Below are 21,649 nucleotides of genomic sequence, written 5' to 3' on the forward strand. Positions count from 1 at the left end.
CATAAAATCCAAGGAATTTTAGAGCCAGGGGGATAAAAATTACCTACTCTTATCTTCCAACTTTTTACTCTAGGACACACAGTGGAGAAGGGACAAAACCAGCTGTGGAATCTGGTCCCCAGCTCCCAGTTCAGTGCTATTTCCCCTGCGTTATGGTGCTTGTGTGATTTAGTGGATACTGAATGGGTCAAGCCACTGGCAGGCCTGGCGAAGCCAATGGCTAGTGCAGGGTTGGCCTGACATAGCTCCGTGCCTTGAAGTTTCAAGTAAATGAAAGGCCCACAGCCCTAAATGTGTCATCTGCTTATTTCGGTTTCCTTTGTGTGGTGTTGGAATGTGCCTGATTTCCATAGCTTTAGGGAGCTGATAAAAACTATAGTTTAAAAAAGAAAAATATAGGGGTGCCTGGGTGGCTCAGTCATTAAGCGTCTGCCTTCAGCTCGGGTCATGAACCCAGGGTCCTGGGATCGAGCCCCACATCGGGCTCCCTGCTCGGCGGGAAGCCTGCTTCTCCCTCTCCCACTCCCCCTGCTTGCGTTCCCTCTCTCGCTATGTCTCTCTCTGTCAAATAAATAAATAAAATCTTTAAAAAAAATAAAAAAGAAAAAGAAAAAGAAAAAATATATATAGTGAAAGCTGAGTAAAGAAAAAGCCATTTTACAAAAATGGCTTCTCAAAAATTAATTTGCCAATTATGAGTTTTCTAAATAATCTTTACATACTTTCAGTTGGGCCTGAGTCAGCTTCAGACAGTTTTCACCTCCTTGTTATAAAGTAATGATGTCATGTAACAACATTTCTCTGAGTACTCTGTAATAATTCCTATTTACTCCACACTGGTGGTCAGGGCAACAACCAGTAGATGTATACCCCCCAAGATGCAAGAAAAGTGAAAGGAAAGAAATGTAAGAAAATAGTTTTGCAAAAAGCTAAATTTTCCCTGATTGCCAGCATCTTAACTCCCAGACAGCAAAATGTTGTTTCATCTAAGAAATGTAGAAAATAGTAGATAGTAGACTTGTTTCTAATGTTACATTTGGCAAAATTGAGTACTAATATTTCCATTTATTAGTAATTCCACCTACCTGATCTTCCATTTCCTTATTAATAAGTGCAATAATAATAATTTCCCTGTCAATCTCATAGAGGTGTTGTGAGGTCCAATTAAAATAATGAATATAAGAATAATGTAAATGAATTTAAGTTTTTAATATATGGTTGTCTATTATGGTTATGGCAACCAATTAATTGTGTACTATTAGGGGAAGGGGGAACGATAGAAATGTTCTAGTTGAGATGAATAGAAATATATTCTAGAATAGATTTAATTCCATTGGTAAGATAAATGCTGTTGGAATTTTTAATGGGGGGAGCATTTCAGTTAAAGTTCATCTGGAAAAGCTGCATGGAGGCTATGCAATCTGGGAATGTTTTGGCTTTGTCTCTAGAGGGAAGAGGGGGGTATGCTTCTCCAATGAGCAGAAACTCAAGTGTAACGACAAAGAGACAGAAATAAGCAAACTTACTCCGAAGAACGGTGAGGGACTGCCCAGCTGAAGGAGGAAATTTAATATCAGGAGAAGTGGGAGATAAATTTCAATACATTAGGTGAAACCAATTGCTGATGGGCAATGAAAGCCAAACTCAGGCATTGGCATTCACCCTGAAGAACATGAGTCATTGACAATTCCTCTGTCGGAGGGGAAAGGAGAGGCAAACGGAAGTGATGCTTATGCACATAATTATCACATAGGACATAAGGGCGGTCTCCTACAACATGAGTGTAAGTGAGGAAACCGTGGAGGTCTCCTGGGGTCTCACCTTTAGGAGACTGGATGAGAAACATATACAGCAAAAGTGTGAAGAGGAAGCAGATCTAAGAATTAACAGACTCGGGAATATAAAGGGGAATTTCAAAAAGAGCTTAAAACTATAGTTTAATGTGTGAGGATTTTTTAAAAGGTCACTAGAACTCTCATAGCTTTCTCAATATACGAATTCTCTGTCATACACAAGTCAAACTAACCAACTCTTAATATTCAACAATTTCTGTGTATTTGGCAATAAATGTATTCTCCAAAATACTATGTATTTACTCAGGTGAACAAACACAAAAACATTGCTAGTATCTTTCTCTCCAAAAGAATATTTAGAAAAGATACATAAATGAAAGACTAAATTGTAATTATCCCAAGTCTTTTCATCTCATTTAATCCTTTTTGTTTCAAGTAATGAGAAATAGCATGTACACCGGCAGAAACACTAAGTTGGGAAGCAGAAGACCTGACTTCCTGCTTTAGTTCTACACTAAGTAGCTGAGAGGGAATATCATTTAATCTTTCCATGTTAGTTTCCTCCTTTTTAAAATTATGAGGTTAAAATATGTTAATCTCTAAGGTTTATTTTTAAATTATGAGGTTAAACAAGTTAACCTCCAAGATTTCTTTTTTAGCCCTAACATGTCCCGACTATAATTTCTTAGTCCTATGACACTGTAGTGAGTTTTTGACTTCCTGGTTGAGGCTGTCATAGATAAAAGTATTTTGGGAAAAAAGAAATGAAGCAGTCTATAAAACTTTGAAAAATGGGGACTTTTTTTTTTTAGTTTTGTATAAAGCTGTTTTTACAGATTGGTTTCAACATTATTCAGGAGTTGAAACCAATGGAATTCACTCTGCTAAATAAAATAAAATGCTAAATCTCATTTGAATCTGTGGAGACGGATGATAAAGGGAAGAAAGAATATTTGAAATGAAATAAAGTACAGTTTGTAAAACCTAATCGTGAAAGCTATCGAGTTCTTGCTGCCACAAATTCTGTTTACAGAATATTTTCCATTAGGGATATATACATATAAGCATGTATATACACACATATATACACACAAATGTGCAGAAACTGAACAGAGTCAAAGTGTGTGTGTGTGAGAGAGAGAGAGAGAGAGTGTGTGATATGTGTGTATCACAGAAAATAAAGTTGAGCAGAGTACCTTTCATTCCTGGAGATATGAAGCCTATCAAACTTCTGGATAAAGAGAGAATTATGTTCACTAAAGGTTTCATTTTACTCAGAAAAATAAAGTCAGTTGTTTGCATATTGAAGGTATCAGAGTTGGGGGTCCAATTTCAAACTGATGGTTTACCTTGTTTTTAAGGAGAACTTAATATATTTCCCAAATTTAGACTCTTAAGAATGTTTTGAATGCTTCTTAGCCTGTGGGAAATTGTTCCAGGAGTATGACCTAATCAAAAGATGAGAGATTATAGTTGATAATAAACTAAATTAGAAGATGTGTTTCTGTTACTATTTGTTTGGCTGTTGTGGTGGTTAATTAAAGAAAGACAGAGCACCTTGAAATGCTTAACGTGGAGCCATAGTTTGTGGGAGCTAAAAAAAAAAAGTTAAATATCTAAATAAATTTATCACATTACTTTCATGACATTGGATGCCGTGAAACTTAAACTTGGGCTGTGCAACTTATACAGGCGAATTCGATTGGATTTAGAGGAAATGGCTGCAGGCATCTGTGAGAAATAGAGAAAAACAGTTTTTTTTTTTTTTTCTTAGCGAAAGTCTTGCATTCTTCAGCTCTGGCACGGTGAGTGCCAAAGGTCATAGATGTTCCAGGCTACTGATGACCCCCCGTGCTCCCGGCTGTGGGCTGGACCTAGGGCCCTCAGTAGGTCAGACGCAGCCTCAAACAAACCTATCTACCCATCCCAATGTGCAGAACAAATATTATCATCTCTATGTTCTATCCACAGAGGATTGGGAAGTACGGGTTCAGCCTCTACTTGAGAAATACACAGGACACCCTATAGGCCCGTGTTCAGAAGATAAGCATAAATTATCATAGTTCTACCTCTTTCTTAACACCTGAACATCTATTGGCATCAGGTAAATGCACATTTGGATTAGCTCTGAGGTCCCCACAGACACTAAGTGTCACCTAGTAATGGGACCAGCTGCTTTCATCACTTCACAGTACAGAAACAATAAACCCATCCCCGAATGCCTTTTGCAAATCTACACAAAGACATCGCATTGAGCAGGGTCTTGCAGCATTGAGCATAAAGCCTCCTATGAAATAGGAGTTAAGATGTACACGAAATCTTGCCTCATGTGCCACACGTGCTCCCGGAAAGCCATGACTCAGAATCCATCCCCGCTTGCTCTTTGTGAGGGCCTCACACCTCAGTCAGCTAATTGGAACTCTGATAGGGACTTGTTGGAGTAGCAGCTAGAAGGGTGAAGATCTGAGTTGTTTTCTAGTTGCGAGCTAGTATCCTGAGCATGTAGAACACTTATTAATAATGATTACATTACAAGAGCACATTTTCCATTTCTACATCAGAAAGATTTATGAAGCTGTGTGGTCATGCCTTGTAGCTGATGTTTCCAATACAGAATAATCTAATTTCCTAATGCAAATCACACTGATGTGACCTAGAGACATTTCTGTTGTGTCACAACAGCATTTAATTTGAACTGAAATTAGCCAGAATTACACCATGTTCCTGGCAAACAGTCTGATCCAAAAATATCACCATAGTAACATGTGTATTCTATCAACAAGTCCCCTTTCATAATGTTTAAGGTCTCATTCTATCAATAATTCTGAAATGCATGAAAAAAATCATCTTGGAACACCATCCTGTTGCTAGAAGGTATCTGTAACTCAATTTAAATGACATATAGGGTTTTTAAAAAATATATTTCCCTTTACTTAAAGAAACATTTAAGTGCTCATTAGGCCAGATCAACTTTGCAGATGTAATGAGAGCTTCCAGAGATGTTTTATATGACCAAGTGCTGAAATTCATTTTCTTTTTACTGTTTCTTTCATCACCTTCTAAGAAATTATATGTTCATTCCAAGGAGTTAGGTCTCAACTGACCATGGAAAGGTAATTTTTAAAAGTTTGCTTCTTTAAGCTAAGAGAAATCATAGAGGAAACACCGAAAGTTCATATTCTCAAAGAGGCTTTAGTTTTCACTTCAGCAATTGAAAGAGAAATCCCTTTTGATTATATATCTATGAAACTGTTAGAAACGGCCCTTCATAGGTTTAAGGCAGTTCCTTTCCACCCTTCATCAGCTAGGTTTGTTAAATGTTGATAGACGTAGCAATTTGGACAGGGACGTATCTGAAAAATGGTAATTAAATTTCAGTGTCCCAGGTTGATGTGTATGTGGTTAGAGAGGGGAACTACGGGTGAAGAGATAAGGGAGCAGATAGAAAAAGGGAGAGGGGAAAACATTTCAATGTCATTGATTGCTACCAATAAGCATTGTATAACAATTGAATTTTAAAGAAAAGAAAGGCTTTTTCTTCTGATTTTCCTGAAAAAAAAAAAAAGGAGTAAGAGTTATATAATGCCAAACACCAGTGCTTGTGCCTGAAAGATAAATAATGATGCTAGAGGACAGGAGAGCATTTCAAAAAAAAAGTTTCAAACATAATTTCAAGAAACTGGGAAAGGAACGGTTGCAAATTACCTTGGTAAAGGTTTGAAAGGCTCTCATCTGCAATAGTGGCCTATCGTGTGCAGATCATGTGTGAACACTTCAGTTTTTCTGTGTATAATAAGCTTCAGCTTGATACCATTAAAAATGAAAAAAAATGATTGTTTTGTATAAAAAAGATTGCATTTGATTAATCATGCTCAGGGGGCAGCATAGGAACAATGAACTCTTCAAGGATGTTGGCTTTATCTTTATGTTTTGTCACTGTCAGGAGATTAATGATCTAGAAAGCAAAGCAGTACGTGTAAAGTCATTTGTTTTTCAGTTTGACTTGAACTCTTTGACTGTATTGCAACTCTATGTTGGCATTTTCACTTATAACAACATACTTTGTGAGCTCAATGGCCTCATTTGAAATAACTTTTTGTTTGTTTCTCTCTGTGTTTGTTATCTTTCTGGTTGCTTGTATCTCATTCCATTAAGTTTATAGCAATGAGGACAGTGACCCATATTTTATTTCCTTTAGTAGAATTATTTTTTATTCTATGATAAACAGTCATTCATAACTTGTGGGAAATTTTGACATAGAGAGACAGGACCGTTTTTTGTTTAAACTATGACAACAGAAAGACTTTCTTGGGTATAATGTTTAATTAATAACTATGCTGTACTAAGTATTGTGCACATCAGTGGATAGACATGTGTGAGCAAAACAGACATGGTCCCTCCCCACTGAGACAGATGCCAGATAAATGCACAGCAACACTCCTAATGATAAATATCAGTAAGTGTCATAAACAGGGGTGGGGCTCAAGGATAAAAGGATGGGACATAAGTGGGGATCTAGGAAATCACCTAACCCTTAATCCAATCATTGAAGATGAGTCAAAGGTAGTCAGAGAAAGACAGTGGGTGCAATGGTAGCTGGGGAGGGGGAGATAGGGATGTGTACCGTAAAGACTTAGAGGAGAGCAGTGAGAGATGAGGTCAAAGAGAGGGGCAGGAGTCAGAACCAGAAGGGCCCTGCAGGCATTGATAAGAGGTTTGAATTTTATTCTAAGAGGGGCATGGCATTATTGGAGAATAGCGAGAGTGACATCATGTGATATGTTTTCAAAAAACTCACACTGGCTATCCTGAAAAATGGATTAGAAAGAAGCTTGAGTAAAGACAAGAAACCCAGCAAGAAGACTTCAGTCCAAGCAAGATATTAGGGTACCTTGATTGGAGACATGGCAGTGAAGATAGGGTGAGGTCAAATTATTTGAAATATATTTTGGGGTAAATCAACAGGATTTGATGAGACAATGAATCTTGGAAGAAAGAAGATCAAAGATTACCCTGAGATTGCTTGCAGTGGGAGGCAGCCTCCATGATGGCCAGTGATTTTCCCTACCTCCTGGTATCCACACTCTTGTGGGATTCCCTCCCACGTTGTAAGGGTCGGTCTGTGTGATCAGTAGAATAAAGCAGAAATGATGGCATGTGGCTTCCAAGGCAAGGTCGTAAAAGACATTGTAGCTTCTGCCTTTTCTCAGATCGCCTGATTTAGTGGAAGCAGCCCCATGAAGAGGCCCATGTAGCAAGAAACTGAGGCTTCTTGCCAACAGCCATCAAGGGATTAAGGCTTCTTGCTAAAACCCATGTGAGGGGAACAGCTCAGGAGGAAGTCTTCCCGGTCTAGTAGAATCTTCAAATGACTGTAGCCCCAGCCAATATCTTAACTGCAGTTTCATGACAGACCCAGAACCAGCTAGTTGAGCCACTTCTGTACTCCTTACCAACAGAAACTGTGAGATAACAAATTGTTTTTCTAAACCACTAAATTTTGTGGTAATTGGTTACACAGAAAAAGGTAAATAATGAATTTGTTTAAGTAATGGGTGCTACTATTTACTAAGCTGCTAAAGACCAGGAAAGGAATAGATTCGTAGGGAAAGATGAAGAGTTAGTTTTACACATGTGGAACTGTGTATGCCTTGAAATAGTCTATAGTTAATGCTATGTAGAGAACAGAATAAATGAATACGGAATTCAGAAATGTCATCTGAGCGAATGATATAAGTGTGGGAATAATAAGCTTATAGATGATAATTATTACCATAAGAATAGATGTGATCACCTAGGAAGAATAAGACTTATTAAAAGAGTATAGATTCCAGGAACCCCAATATTCAGATGTCTGTATATTTGCACCTCTTTTGTACCACTTTAGTCCATTTGACCTCCCTCTTATTCTGGCCACTGTCATGGTGGACTGGTTCCATGTGCTCTTCCGTAATCCTTCCATGGGTATAAACAGATAAGGCCTCTCATCAGCCCACACTGGAGTGTCTCTGCCGTGCTGCCGAAGGAGTCTCTCAGGAATCCTTCAGTACTCACGCAAGTTCACTCAGGAAGTCAACAGTTCCAAGTGTACTCTGGAAGTCCCTCCGATGGGAGATCAAGAGATAATAGACAAATGCTTCCCCTTCTTGTCCCCAAGTAGACAGTTCTGAGATACATTTCATGAGGCTCCTCAAAAGTTCCTGTAGGATTTCCGACTAATTTCCCAAAGTGGTGGACAACTCACTTTTGAATTGGTCCTCCTTCTTTATCTATTGTCCTCTCCTGTCTCTCAATCTCGCTTCCTGGGATCGCTGCCCAAATGAATTATCTGCCTGCAAGCTTGTATCTCCTTTCTGGGAAACCCAGTCTGGTCTGGGAGAAAAGGACCAGCTGAGCCAGTTCAGGAAATGTTAAAGAAGAGGTCCAAATGGCAGAGGAAAACCAGAAGATGAGTGCCATGAGGGATCAGCTGTATTGAATGGCACTTGGAGGACTAGTCCAATGAAGAGAATTGCACAACAGTTTATTTTCCTCAGATTTTCACATCATCTGGCCTTTGTGGCAGTCTCATGAGGTAGGTAAGATACATGTTATTTTTCTCAAGGTCCGGGTGAGATGAAAAGCTCGGTGATATATCTAAGCTCCTGTGTTAAGGGCCCACATGTTCTGACTCTAGGACGTTTACTTCACAAACCATTGCTTATACCATAGTCGCCGGAAACCAACTTCACTGAGTATTGAGTAAACTCCATCATTTATAAGAATTTAATTGCAGACACATGTTGGCAATCTATAAATAGTTCAAATTCTAGAAGTTCTCTGAGAAATTTTATATTGTAGAAAATTGGAGACAGTTTTAAAGGACTTAATTCTGACAAAATAATCATAAGGTGTTATAAACTGCAACTATTTTACAGCTACTAAAAAGTCCCCTATAAAAATTGTAGGAAAGCGGGCGCCTGGGTGGCTCAGTTGGTTAAGCGACTGCCTTCAGCTCAGGTCATGATCCCAGGGTCCTGGGATCGAGTCCCGCATCGGGCTCCCTGCTCTGTGGGGAGCCTGCTTCTCCCTCTCCCACTCCCCCTGCTTGTGTTCCCTCTCTCGCTGTGTCTCTCTCTGTCAAATAAATAAATAAAATCTTTAAAAAAAAAAAAAAAAAAATTGTAGGAAAGCAAAAGGAAAGACTTTTCAGATTCTTACTGAAGACTGAGCCACATCGACCTGAGATTTACTTCAATACTCCATTATTTGAGAAAATCTTTAAGCTAAGTAAATGAGTGGGCTAATTTGAAAATTTGGACTATAGTTGCTCACATAATTGTTGGGATTTGAGGATGCACAGTAAAAGATACCCCTTTTCCCTGTCTGAGTTCTGATCAATTGCCTAAATTCTGAATATTTGAAAGAGCAAATATCAATTGCCTAAATTCTGAATATTTGAAAGAGATGAAAACACCAACTTTATGTAATAGCTAGATTAGAGGACATGGCTTAGATATGCAGCCCTGGGTTTGTTTTTTTTTTTTTTTTTTTTGCCATTCAAAATTCCCACCACCCTGAATGTTGGGTCTTGTGAAAATATGCTAACACAATATCCAGAATTGCTACATTGGATTGTTTAGGTAGGGGAGAAAAGAGGAAATCCCGTGTATGTACAGGCTTTTAATCGATTTGCCTTCCCTATGAAGAAATGTTGGCTAATACACCAATCAGAGGGAGGAATGGCCAAGGAAGAACAGTGTGTAAGGGATGAGGCTAGGAACCAGGCATGCTACTCTATTGAGTAGCATTCCTTCCAGACCAACTTAATGACATCTAAGTATCCCAAGCTGGTCCTGGTCACCTGGAGCGCCATCTTGCAGTGAGAGGATTGGGTTAGAAGGGAACATGGGGCAGGATAGAGATAAGGTGGCATGAAAAATACTATCTAGCCTCTAAGGAAAGTACAATTTGGATGAACACAATTGCAGATGTAGAAACACATACAAGATGATCTGGAAGCCTCCTGGGAAGTACATATTTCATCTCCTACCAGCTGGCTAACCAGCAAGCCGAGTGTCCCAGGCTTTGCTTCCTTCATGTCAATAAACATTGCCTGAACGTGCTTACATCCAATACTTTTTGATACCACAAAACACATCAGCTTTAAAAAAACTATGTTTGCAAAGCTCATCTTTCAGACAATCATTTCTGATATTCCAAAACAGGCACTGATTTAATCCCTGCTCAACTTTTGATTTTCAGTGCAAGAACTTTTGTTTTTTAAAAAGAAGTTAAGTCTTTTACCTGATTCTGGAACCTACAGTGTTCCTTGCAACAAATGCAGTGTAAAATTACCATAAAAGGGGGTTAGAGATAAATACAAATACCTGAGAAATATTGGAACAAATAGCTGAAATAAAGAAAAGCATGGGAAAAAATCCAGTCTTCACTTTTTATAGTTAACAGTAAAGCCCATGATGAGTGAAGATAGTGTTGTTTTATCCATGCAATAAAACACAAGCAAGCAAAATATTTCTTCCCATAGAATTTACAGGGTTGTCCCTTAAATATCATGAGCAAAATTTCAATGTAATAATGATGGTCATCTTTGAGGCTAACAACATATTCAAGCTCCCCAAATTACCAATAATATTTAGTATACGCATCATAGTTTTACCTTTCCTTTCTCTGGCTACATTCTAAGACAACTGATGTAGATTGTGAAGATGATTTTAGTTAAAAGACTAGAAGGAAATACATACTTGGATGCCTAAAGGCGATCGAAGAAAAATGGCAGGATAAATCTCTAAACCAGTAAAAATTGTGATTATTGTTGAGAATCTATTCCTGGGACTTTTTCCTGCCTTTTGAATTTCAGTACTCTGAAATATAATCCGTGTATTTCAAGTCTGCCATAGCTCATTGATGAAAGAAAGGATTTCATAAATCTGTGTTAATTAACTACATTGTATTGAAACAAAAAACTTTCCATACACGTAAACACCCAAAGAGTTGTTTTTTAACTAGTGGTGGTTGAGGTGTGCTGCTCTCACTGCGCCTTTATATCCATTTTTATCCCCCCCCCCTTTTTTTCTCATCAGGGTTACACCCTGACAGCTGTTTTCTTGTGAGTATCTGACAGAGAAAAGCTATGCCTGTTGGGGTCTTACAATTGCTAGATAGTCTAATTAATAATTAGGAGTCAACAATGATGAGCAAGATTGTTTTAGTTACACCAGTTTGAAGAATACTTTGTGTATAAACTAAGCAATTCTTTCTGAATGTTCTATCTGACAGCTTGCATGCAATTTCAGTGCAGGGTCCTACAGAGTGTTTAGTGACTGAAGACCAGCTGAAGACCTAGCTCTATCCTTCGAGTTGGCATGCCCTGGGATCAAGAGAGGATGTAGGTAACACCGTCTTTGGGGTGATTCATGGTGGATGTTTTGAGGGCAGCTGTCCCGCAGCCTGCACGCCTCGGACTGCCTCCTGTGGAAGCCTGAACCGGCTGTCTTTCTCCCTTTGTCTCATAACCATGTCCACCAACGAGAATGCTAATTCACCAGCTGCCCGCCTTAACAGATTCAAGAACAAGGGGAAAGACAGTACAGAAATGAGGCGGCGCCAAATAGAAGTTAATGTGGAGCTGAGGAAAGCTAAGAAGGATAACCAGATGCTGAAAAGGAGAAACGTAAGCTCGTTTCCTGATGATGCTACCTCTCCACTACAGGAAAACCGCAACAACCAAGGCACTAAGTTGGTCTGTTGATGACATTGTCAAAGGCATAAATAGCAACAATTTGGAAAGCCAGCTCCAGGCTACTCAAGCTGCTAGGAAACTGCTTTCTAGGAAGAAACAGCCCCCCATAGACAACATAATCCGGGCTGGTTTGATTCCAAAATTTGTGTCCTTCTTGGGCAGAACTGATTGTAGTCCCATTCAGTTTGAATCTGCTTGGGCTCTCACTAACATTGCTTCTGGGACGTCAGAACAGACCAAGGCTGTGGTAGATGGAGGTGCTATCCCAGCATTCATTTCTCTGTTGGCATCTTCCCAGGCCCACATTAGTGAACAAGCTGTATGTGCTCTAGGAAACATTGCAAGTGATGGTTCAGTTTTTCGAGACTTGGTTATCAAGTATGGTGCAGTTGACCCACTATTGGCTCTCCTTGCAGTTCCTGATATGTCATCTTTAGCATGTGGTTACTTATGTAACCTTACTTGGACACTTTCAAACCTTTGTCACAACAAGAATCCTGCACCCCCATTAGAAGCTGTTGAGCAGATTCTTCCTACCTTAGTTCGTCTCCTGCATCATGATGATCCAGAAGTATTGGCAGATACCTGCTGGGCCATTTCTTACCTTAATGATGGTCCAAATGAACAGATTGAAATGGTTGTGAAAACAGGAGTTGTGCTCCAGCTTGTGAAGCTTCTAGGAGCTACTGAATTGCCCATTGTGACTCCTGTGCTAAGAGCCATAGGAAATATTGTTACTGGGACAGATGAACAGACTCAGGTTGTAATACATGCAGGAGCACTTGCTGTTTTTCCCAGCCTCCTAATGAACCCCAAAACTAATATTCAGAAGAAGCTACGTGGACAATGTCAAACATCACAGCTGGTCGCCAGGACCAGATACAGCAAGTTGTGAATCATGGATTAGTCCCATTCCTTGTTGATGTTCTCTCTAAGGCAGATTTTAAGACACAAAAGGAAGCTGTGTGGGCTGTGACCAACTATACAAGTGGTGGGACAGTTGAACAGAGTGTATACCTCGTTCATTGTGGCATAATAGAACCATTGATTTACCTCTTAACTGCAAAAGACCCAAAATTATTCTGGTTATTCTGGATGCCATTTCAAACATCTTTCAGGCTGCTGAGAAACTAGGTGAAACTGAGAAACTTAGTGTAATGATTGAAGAATGTGGAGGTTTGGACAAAATTGAAGCCCTACAAAACCATGAAAATGAGTCTGTGTACAAAGCTTCATTAAACTTGATTGAGAAGTATTTCTCTGTAGAGGAAGAGGAAGATCAGAATGTTGTGCCAGAAACTACCTCTGAAGGCTATACATTCCAAGTTCAGGACGGCACTCCCGGGACTTTTAACTTTTAGATTGTACAGCTGAGGCAGAAAGTTGTTTGTTGGGTACCCTGTTTGGTAGAAGTTTGTCTTACTGTTTTTCTACTAAGAACTCTTTTTAAATGTGTTTTGTTGTTGTAGCACTTTTTACAATGAAACTCTACTTGACCAGTTCCAAACTGTACAACCTGTATGAAGCTCCTCCTCTCAGTGGGTTTCTTATTTCTATGTGGAATCTCCTCTCTTGCAGTGTCCTGTAAATAAAGATTAAATTCCACTCTTAAAAAAAAAGAGAGAGAGAGAGAGGATGTAGGTAACAGTATTCTGCATTGTGTGGGCTTGCAATTCCTGCTTTCCCAAAATCAACTTATCCTTTATTTTCTCAGCATGCATGTACAAGATTCCAATCTGAGCCCTAGTAATAAGGTATTATTTTTTACCTTGCTCTGGTTTCAAGTCAATCAAGAACTCTATTCATTCTTACTACATTTGGCTTAGTTCTGAAGGAGATTGGAAAACCCTTTCCAACATAACCCCTCACTTTAAAAAAATCTATAATCCAGTTTGGGGGAAAAGACCCTTATATGTAAACAGAATCACTGTACTTTTGTATATATTTTATTGATATTAGTACTAATTGCTTAAAGTTATTGAGCAGTTTTTATGGACTCTGTGCTAAGTGCTCTACATACTGTACCTTATTTAGTCTTCATACTGACCTCTGAGATAGGTTTCATGATTATCCCCATTTTATAGGTGAGCAACCAAGACTTGTAAGAACAAATCTGCTTGAAGTAATTCCACTAATAAACACAAAGCAAAGGCCAGAACTTAGCATCTCTGATGCCTCTGCCCATACCCAGAGACCGGCAGGAGCAAGACAGAAGGTGCTGAAAGAAAGAAGAGATTTCAAGTCCAATACTCAAGGTCAAAACCCATTGTTTGGCTAGAAAAGGCAAGGCCAGGACCAGAGCAATGTGAAGTGGGTCACTGTGATGATCTGTTTTGGTTAAAAAGATTACTCTTGAGGAGGCAGGACTGAGCCTGTCAGGGGGTCAGTTGGCCCTTGAAAGTGTGGAAAGGAGGGAGAGAAAGGCCAGAGGCAGGCAGGGTCTGACACACCAAAACTATCTTCTCAGGATCCCTAGGGTTTGGCCAGTGCTATCCTGACTGAGTATCTCATGAGAACCTAGTAAGCTGGGTGTTCACTCAACCAATGAAATAGAGGGTTGTCATAATCCTAGATGGCAACCACTTAAGATCATGACTATATCCAACTTTACAGGCTTTTCAAGACAGAAGATAGGCTTTTCCAGGCCCTGGTAAAGTGGACCATTTTCATAAATTGTTCTGGAGGAAATTGCAATGGAGAATCATAGGGCTGTGAGCCAGTTTCTTCTTTCTTTATCATCACTGACCTGAGTACCTCAAACACTTGCTTACTCTCTCTTACACAGTGTTAGAGGCACCCCAAAAGGTGTAAATGTCTTTTATGTTGCAGAATATTCTCTTATCTCTAAACTTTCCTTTAGAAAGCTATAGCTGGCTTTGCAAAGGAACATTCCCATTACTCCGAGGTTTGCACTTATTATACAATGCAAAATGAGTGAGATCATTTAGACTAATGCATTTAATCCACTAATCCCAATAATGCTCCTCTGAGCATGTTCAGGGTTTGAGAAGATATTTGTTCATTGCAAGGGATTATTCCTTATGTCCTGTGCTTATTTGTAGACTGTGCTTCAGAGATGCCATGGGGTAAGCCTACTACAATGTGAGAGATCCCTGGTAGGAGCTCCAGAGTCAAAGATGCTTATCTACGGGTGGCGCTGACAGTGGAAGCCCTTTCATTAGACGCAGCCAGATTTACTGCCAAATTCTGGAAAGCACTAGAGGAGAGAGGGAGAGAGAGAGACCCAGCCTAAGGAGTCATGGGGTATGCAAGACATTCCTAGCCTACTGACTCAGTATTTGACTGGGGACAAGTGGCTTAACTGTACTCAGACTCTTCAACCTTAAAGTCAGAAGAAAATAGCAATTGATATGTTTCAGTGCCTTAGGCATCCCATCTAATAAGCTAGTTTTTTTCTCACCTAGAGAAGTGAAGTGACTTGTTCAAGGTCAAGAGTTCCTTAATGCCCAAGATTCCTGTCTTACAGCCCACTGCCCTGTTTCCTGTACTGTCACCATGGCACTGCTGCCAGCCCTTGTTGAGGGAAACGTTTTGAAGCAGTGGAAGTTTGATTTTGCTGATTTCAGAATTTTAGAGTTATAGACCAATGTTTCTTTTTAAGGCAAATGTTAAAAATATATAAATAAGGAGGAAGAAGAAGATGGTGAAGGAGTAGGAGACCTAAATTTCGTTTGGTCCCAGGAATTCAGCTAAATAGGGATCAAACCATTCTGAACATCTAGGAACTCAACAGGAGATTGAAGAAAAGAATAACAGCACCTCTCTGGACAGAAAAGCGACCACATTCTGGAAGAGTCATATTCTATCCCTTCATTGTAGTTAAACTTATTTTTGGTATATATATAAGTTGTTCTCTCTTTAAAATTTTGGGATACAGTTTCTTCTAATGACCAAAATATACCCTAAATCTCTAGTGTATGGCTTTGTTCTAGTCTCCTGCCTGATCACATTCTCTCCCCCCCCCTTTTTTTTAAATTTCTCTTCTTTCTTTTTTCAACCAACTTCTTATTTTATCAATTCCTTTTATAAAATCTTTTATAATTTTCATCTTTACAGTCATATTCCATCCCTTCATTGTATTTACCCTTATTTTTGTACATATATAAGTTCTTCTTTCTTTTTTTTTTTTAAAGATTTTATTTATTTATTTGAGAGAGAGAGAATGAGAGAGATCACATGAGAGTGGGGAGGGTCAGAGGGAGAAGCAGACTCCCCGCCAAGCAGGGAGCCCGATGTGGGACTCGATCCAGGGACTCCAGGATCATGACCTGAGCCAAAGGCAGTCGCTTAACCAACTGAGCCACCCAGGCGCCCTGAGTTTTTCTTTCTTTAAAATTTTGGGAGGCAGTTTCTTCTAACAGACCAAAATAAACCCAAAATCTAGTGTGTTGCACTGATCTATGCACCAGCCTGATCATATTTGATCATATTCTGGTTTTTTTAAATCTTTTCCTTTTCTTTTTCTTTTTCTTTTTTCTTTCTTTTCCTTTCTTTTCCCCTGGTTTCAGGTGTTTTCTGATTTGTTTAGAGTATATTTTCTGGGGATGTTGTTACCCTGTTAGCATTTTGTTCTCTCACTCATCTATTCTCCTCTGGACAAAATGACAAGATGGAAAAAAAATCACCTCAACAAAAAGAACAAGAGGCAGTACCGACAGCCAGGGACCTACTCAATATGGACATTAGTACGATGTTGGACCTAGAGTTCAGAATGATGATTTTAAACATACTAGCGGGGCTTGAAAAAAACATGGAAGTTATTAGAGAAACCTTCTCTGGAGAAATAAAAGAACTAAAATCTAACCAATTTGAAATCAAAAAGGCTATTAAAGAGGTGCGATCAAAAATGGAGGCTCTAACTGCTAGGATAAATGAGGCAGAAGAGAGAATTAGTGATGTAGAAGACCAAATGATGGAAAATAAAGAAGCTGAGAAAAAGAGAGATAAACAACTACTGGATCACGAGGGCAGAATTCAAGAGATAAGCAATACCATAAGACGAAACAACATTAGAATAATTGGGATCCCAGAAGAAGAAGAGGAAAGACAGACAGGAGCCGAAGGTATATTGGAGCAAATTATAGCAGAGAACTTCCCTAATTTGGGGAAGGAAGCAGGCATCAAAATCTGGGAGGCACAGAGAATCCCTCTCAAAATCAGTAAAAATAGGTGAACACCCCGACATCTAATGGTAAAACTTACGAGTCTCAGAGACAAAGAGAAAATCCTGAAAGCAGCTCGGGACAAGAGGTCTGTAACCTACAATGGTAGAAACATTAGATTGGCAGCAGACCTATCCACAGAGATCTGGCAGGCCAGAAAGGACTGGCATGATATATTCAGAACACTAAATGAGAAAAATATGCAGTCAAGAATACTATATCCAGTTAGGTTGTCATTGAAAATAAAAGGAGAGATAAAAAGCTTCCAGGACAAACAAAAACTAAAGGAATTTGCAAACACAAGACCAGCCCTACAAGAATTATTGAAAAGGGTCCTCTGAGCAAAGACAGAGCCTAAAAGTAACATAGACCAGAAAGGAACACAGACAATATACAGTAACAGTCACCTTACAGGCAATACAATGGCACTAAATTCATATCTTTCAATAGCTACCCTGAATGTAAATGGGCTAAATGCCCCAATCAAAAGACACAGGCTATCAGATTGGATAAAAAAACAAGACCCATCGATATGCTGTCTGCAAGAGACTCATTTTAGACCCAAAGACACCTCCAGATTGAAAGTGAGGGGGTGGAAAACCATTTCCCATGCTAATGGACACCAAAAGAAAGCTGGGATGGCAATCCTTAATATCAGACAAATTAGATTTTAAACCAAAGACTGTAATAAGAGATGAGGAAGGACACTATATCCTACTTAAAGGGTCTATCCAACAAGAAAATCTAACACTTGTAAATACCTATACCCCGAACATGGGAGCAGCCAATTATATAAGCCAATTAATAACAAAATCAAAGAAACACATCAACAACAATACAATACTAGTAGGAGACTTTAACACCCTCCTCACTGAAATGGACAGATCATATAAGCAAAAGATCAACAAGGAAATAAAGACTTTAAATGACACACTGGACCAAATGGACTTCACAGATATATTCAGAACATTCCCTCCCAAAGCAACAGAATACACATTCTTCTCTAGCGCCCATGGAACATTCTCCAGAATAGATCACATCCTAGGTCACAAATCAGGTCTCAACCGGTACCAAAAGATTGGAATCATTCCCTGCCTATTTTCAGACCACAATGCTTTGAAACTAGAACCCAATCACAAGAGGAATGTCAGAAAAGACTCGAATACATGGAGGCTAAAGAGCATCCTACTGAAGAACGAATGGGTCAACCAGGAAATTAAAGAAGAATTTAAAAAATTCATGGAAACAAATGAAAGTGAAAACACAACTGTTCAAAATCTTTGGGGTGCAGCAAAGGCGTTCCTAAGAGGAAAGTATATAGCAATACAAGCCTTTCTCAAGAAACAAGAAAGGTCTCAAATACACTACCTAACCCTACACCTAAAGGAGCTGGAGAAAGAACAACAAATAAGGCCTAAACCCAGCAGGAGAAGAGAAATAATAAAGATCAGAGCAGAAATCAATGAAATAGAAACCAAAAGAACATTAGAACAGATCAATGAATCTAGGAGCTGATGTATAAACTACCAAAACTGAATCAGGAAGAAATAGAAAACCTGAACAGACCCATAACCACTAAGGAAATTGAAGCAGTAATCAAAAATCTCCCAACAAACAAGAGCCCAGGACCAGATGGCTTCCCAGGGAAATTCTACCAAACATTTAAAGAAGAATTAATACCTATTCTTCTGAAACTGTTCCAAAAAATAGAAATGGAAGGAAAACCTCCAAACTCATTTTATGAGGCCAGCATTACCTTGATCCCAAAATCAGACAAAGACCCCATCAAAAAGGAGAATTATAGACCAATATCCCTGATGAATATGGATGCAAAATTTCTCACCAAAATACTAGCCAATAGGATCCAACAGTACATTAAAAGGATTTTTCACCATGACCAAGTGGGATTTATTCCTGGGCTGCAAGTTTGGTTCAACATCTGCAAATCAATCAATATGATACAATACATTAATAAAAGAAAGAACAAGAACCATATGATCCCCTCAATAGATGTAGAAAATGCATTTGAGAAAGTACAGCATCCTTTCTTGATCAAAACTCTTCAGAGTATAGGGATAGAGGGTATATACCTCAATATCATAAAAGCCATCTATGAAAAACCCACAGCAAATATCGTTCTCAATGGGGAAAAACTGAGAGCTTTCCCCCTAAGGTCAGGAACACAGCAGGGATGTCCACTATCATCACAGCTATTCAACATAGTACTAGAAGTCCTAGCCACAGCAATCAGACAACAAAAAGAAATCAAAGGCATCCGAATCGGCAAAGAAGTCAAACTCTCACTCTTTGCAGATGATATGATACTTTATGTGGAAAACCCAAAAGACTCCACCCCAAAACTGCTAGAACTCATACAGAAATTTGGTAAAGTGGCAGGATATAAAATCAATGCACAGAAATCAGTTGTATTTATAGACACTAACAACAAGACAGAGGAAAGAGAAATTAAGGAATTGATTCCATTTACAATTGAACCAAAAACCATAAGATACATAGGAATAAATCTAACCAAAAAGACAAAGAATCTGTACTCAGAAAACTATAAAATACTCATGAAAGAAATTGAGGAAGACACAAAGAAATGGAAAAACGTTCCATGCTCATGGACTGGAAGAACCAATATTGTGAAGATGTCAATGCTACCTAGAGCAATCTACACATTCAGTGCAATCCCTATCAAAATACCATCAACTTTTTTCAAAGAAATGGAACAAATAATCCTAGAATTTGTATGGAACCAGAAAAGACCCCGATTAGCCAGAGGAATGTTGAAAAAGAAAAGAAAAGCTGGCGGCATCACAATTCCAGACTTCAAGCTCTATTACAAAGCTGTCATCATCAAGACAGTATGGTACTGGCACAAAAACAGACACATAGATCAATGGAACAGAATAGAGAGCCCAGAAATGGACCCTCAACTCTGGTCAACTAATCTTGGACAAAGCAGGAAAAAATATCCAATGGAAAAAAGACAGTCTCTTCAACAAATGGTGTTGGGAAAATTGGACAGCCCCATGCAGAAGAATGGAACTGGACCATTTCCTTACACCACACACAAAAATAGACTCAAAATGGATGAAAGACCTAAATGTGATACAGGAGTCCATCAAAATCCTAAAGGAGAACACAGGCAGCAACCTCTTCGACCTCAGCCACAGCAACTTCTTCCTAGAAACATCGCCAAAGGCAAGGGAAGCAAGGGCAAAAATGAACTATTGGGACTTCATCAACATAAAAAGCTTTTGCAAAGCAAAGGAAACAGTCAACAAAACCAAAAGACAACCGACAGAATGGGAGAATATATTTGCAAATGACATATCAGATAAAAGGGCTAGTATCCAAAATCTATAAAGAACTCATCAAACTCAACACCCAAAGAACAAATAATCCAATCAAGAAATGGGCAGAAGACATGAACAGACATTTTTCCAAAGAAGACATCCAAATGGCCAACAGACACATGAAAAAGTGCTCAACATCGCTCGGCATCAGGGAAATCCAAATCAAAACCTCAATGAGATACCACCTCACACCAGTCAGAATGGCTAAAATTAACAAGTCAGGAAATGACAGATGTTGGCGGGGATGCGGAGAAAGGGGAACCCTCCTATACTGTTGGTGGGAATGCAAGCTGGTGTAGCCACTCTGGAAAACAGTATGGAGGTTCCTTAAAAAGTTGAAAATAGAGCTGCCATATGACCAGCAATTGCACTACTGGGTATTTACCCCAAAGATACAAATGTAGGGATCCAAAGGGGTATGTGCACCCCAATGTTTATAGCACCAGTGTCCACAATAGCCAAACTATGGAAAGAGCCAAGATGTCCACCAACAGATGAATGGATAAAGAAGATGTGGTATATATAATCAATGGAATATTATGCAGCCATCAAAAAAAAACCCCAAAATCTTGCCATTTGCAACGACGTGGATGGAACTAGAGGGTATTATGCTAAGCGAAATAAGTCAATCAGAGAAAGACATGTATCATATGATCTCACTGATATGAGGAGTTCTTAATCTCAGGAAACAAACTGAGAGTTGCTGGAGTGGTAGGGGTTCGGAAGGGTGGGGTGGCTGGGTGACAGACACTGGGGAGGGTATGTGCTATGGTGAGCGCTGTGAATTGTGCAAGACTGACGAATCACAGAACTGTACCTCTGAAACAAATAATACATTATATGTTTAAAAAAAAAAAAGATAGTAGGAAGGGAAAAAGGAAGGGGGGGAAATTGGAGGGGGAGATGAACCATGAGAGACTATGGACTCTGAGAAACAAACTGAGGGTTCTAGAGAAGAGGGGGTCTGGGTTAGCCTGGTGATGGGTATTAAGGAGGGCACATATTGAATGGAGCACTGGGTGTTATACGCAAACAATGAATCATGGAACACTACATCAAAATAAATAAATAAATAAATAAATAAATAAATAAATAAATAAATAAATAAATAAATAGAAAGGAAAAATATATATATAAATAAGCTGTTTCAGGCTTGCAAGTAAGCTTTGTAAACTTGAATTTCAGTCTTTAGAAGTTGACTTGGGCTGGATTTTACGCAAACTTGTTCTAACTTTAAAGAAAAATGGTTTCCAAATGTTAGTCTCCCGACACTCGTGCTTCACACTGGCCAAAAGTTCCTGGGATTTCAAAGGTCCCTTCAGCTCCGAAGCAGAGAACAGTGCCTTAAATATAAAAAGCTCACATTAGGTTGTCAAAGACCATTTGTCCATTTATCTATAAATGACTTTGTAAGTCAAGGTTGTCTTGATAGGTTTAGACATGTAGCTATCAGTGTATTTCCATCAAGTAGGAGTATCAATCTATCTTTTATATCCTTAAAACCAACTACACTTTTCTGTTCTTTGCTGGTATAGGATCTGGCAGGCATCATTTTCCAAGAGTCTGGTA

The 21,649-nt window shown here is 39.0% G+C and overlaps 1 pseudogene; it reads left to right on the top strand.

The window, feature by feature from the left end:
* The first annotated feature begins 11,307 nt into the window (after nucleotides 1–11,307).
* On the top strand, nucleotides 11,308–12,896 carry LOC110571205 (annotated as a pseudogene).
* The last annotated feature ends 8,753 nt before the right edge of the window (nucleotides 12,897–21,649 follow it).

This window comes from Neomonachus schauinslandi, chromosome 2 (genome assembly GCF_002201575.2).
Source record: "Neomonachus schauinslandi chromosome 2, ASM220157v2, whole genome shotgun sequence".
Taxonomy (NCBI): Eukaryota; Metazoa; Chordata; class Mammalia; order Carnivora; family Phocidae; genus Neomonachus; species Neomonachus schauinslandi.